Raw genomic sequence first — 2,471 nt, 5'->3', positions numbered from 1 at the left:
GGTTGCCTCCCATGAAGCGCTTCTTTAGCGTCACTAGCTTGACGTTTTTCCTTCATCAGGGTGGTTGGTAGTGCTTAAAGTCCTCCCCTCTTGCTGTGGACTTATATCCATTGGTTGGATCAATGATCTCCACATGTTCTAGGGAAAGAACTCTGTTGATAGTGAAGACCTTGGGTAACTGAGATGGTACAGTAGGGAGATTAGGGGGAATATCTGGGAAGTAAGCTGAGACAACTCTATCCTCTGGAGAGAAGTCTTCCATAGGGATTTTCTTGTTCCTCCACCTCCTTGGTACCTTCTTCTTTGTTTCTTTTGATGTTGCCTTCCCCTTGGTGACCTCTTTTTCTAAAGGAGTTGTGGTGCTGTCTTCACCTGCCTCTAGAGGTTTAGGTTCCTCCAACTTTTCCTTGAGCTGTGGCAATTGCTGTTTTCCTTGTTTATCTATTAAGGGGATCTCAGAATGAACTGGCTGTGCTTCAGTGCTTGTTTCCTTGTCCTCTTGATCTGTTTCTTGTGAGAGTTTGAAAATATTGAAGCTGAGTCGTTCATCATGGATTCTCAATATTAGCTCCCCTTTCTCTACATCGATAAGTGCTCTGGCCGTAGCTAGGAATGGTCTTCCCAATATGATTGGATGAGTGTGACTCTCTTCCATGTATAGGATGACAAAGTCTGTTGGGAGAAAGTATTTCCCAACCTTTAGCAACACATTTTCCACCACTCCTATTGCTTGCTTTTGAGTTTTGTCAACCAGTCTGATGATTACATCTGTGGGTATTATCTCATTGATCTACAGCCTCTTCGCCAGGGATAAGGGCAGTAAGTTAATGCTGGCCCCCAAATCACATAGTGCTCTATCGAACATAGTTTCACCTATGGCACAAGGGATCTTCTTTTTGTAGGCAACTCAGGTTGAATAAGGGCACTACGTTCCTTGTTCATCACTATAGTCTGGCCTCCTTTGAGTGAGCTTTTCCTGAGAAGAAGTTCCTTCATATACTTGATGAATGCAGGCATTTGTTGAATTGCCTTGATGAATGGTATGTTTACATACAGAGATGCAAACAAGCCTAGGAACCTTGAGTATATTCTCTTTCCCACAGCACCATTGAGCAGTTGAGGGAAGGGTGCATAGAGCTTCAGTAGCTCTTGTTGTGAGATTTCTGGTTCTTGGCGATCTCTATCCTCCTTCTTTGTTGAGTTGTCTTCAGGTTATTTGCAAAGTTTGCCTTGCTTGTCTTCAGTCTCTTGATCACTCGCAGTGACCATTTTGCAATCTTCCCATCTTACTTTCTTTGCTTCTCCTTTGGGGTTTTTCTCCGTGTCACTTGGGAAGCTATCAGTAGGTTTGGGAATCTTCTCAGCTAAATATCCCACCTGGAATTCCATCTTCCTGATGGTCTCTCCCTGGTTCTTAATATTGGCTCGCACCTCCTCTTTGAACACCTTATTTTCTTGAATCTCTTGGCATATTCCTTCAAGTAAGGCTTCAATCTTAGAGATCTTGTCATCAATTGATGAGTGATTCAGAGCAGATGTGCTGTTTTGATTTTGATAGGCGTGTGGAGAAGTGTTGTTGTGGGGATGTTGAGATGTCCTCTGTGTGAATTGCTGGTGAGCTGCATTGTTGTTGGAGTTGTAACATCTCTGGTCTTGGTTTTGATCTTGCTCACTTTCCCACCCAAAGTTTGGGTGGTTTCTTCATCCAGGGTTGTAGGTCTTGGAGTATGGATCATAGTTTTTCCTTGGTAAATTCCCAATGTAGTTGGGTTGTTGATGTAGTGGAGATTGCTGCTACTTGGTTCATCTCCATCTTCTTGGTGAGGTCAGCCAGCTGCTGGATAATGAGCTTGTTTTGGGCCAACAGAGCATCTACATTGTTTAGCTCCATTACTCATCTTGTGTTCCCTCTTTCGGAAGTATAGAAGTAGTCGTTCTCTGCTACTGTTTCAATAACATCTATGGCTTCTTCAATAGTCTTCTTCTTGTTCAAAGATCCTCCGGATGAATGGTCTACGGCCTTCTTTGACTCATAAGAGAGTCCTTCAAAGAAAATGTGCAGCTGCACCCATTCGTTGAACATATCTGGTGGGCACCTCGTTGTTAGGTCTTTAAACCTCTCCCATGCTTCATATAGAGTCTCACCATCTTGTTGCCTGAAAGTTTGGACCTCAGCTCTCAGCCTATTGATTCGTTGAGGAGGGTAAAATCTTGCTAAGAATTTTTTCACCACGTCTTCCCAAGTTGTCAAGCTTTCCCTTGGGAAAAATTCCAGCCACTTGGCTGCTTTGTCCCTAAGTGAGAATGGAAATAGGAGCAGTCTATAAGCGTCAGGGTGAACACCATTAGACTTCACTGTGTCACATATTCTCAGGAAGGTGGTCAAATGTTGATTGGGGTCTTCTTGAACACCTCCAAACGAACAGTTGTTCTGAACAAGGGTGATGAGCTGTGGTTTAAGTTCAAAGTTG

At 43.4% G+C, this 2,471-nt stretch overlaps 1 non-coding gene across 1 annotated transcript; it reads left to right on the top strand.

The window, feature by feature from the left end:
- Window positions 1-2,078: 2,078 nt before the first annotated feature.
- On the top strand, window positions 2,079-2,185 carry LOC112781419 (small nucleolar RNA R71). The gene has a single exon (XR_003192197.1). It is a non-coding gene; the product is annotated as a small nucleolar RNA R71 (small nucleolar RNA).
- Window positions 2,186-2,471: the final 286 nt, after the last annotated feature.

The sequence above is a fragment of the Arachis hypogaea genome, chromosome 19 (genome assembly GCF_003086295.3).
Source record: "Arachis hypogaea cultivar Tifrunner chromosome 19, arahy.Tifrunner.gnm2.J5K5, whole genome shotgun sequence".
Classification (NCBI taxonomy): domain Eukaryota; kingdom Viridiplantae; phylum Streptophyta; class Magnoliopsida; order Fabales; family Fabaceae; genus Arachis; species Arachis hypogaea.
The sequence above is the reverse complement of the archived record's forward strand: the minus strand, read 5'-3'. Positions and strand labels throughout refer to the sequence as shown.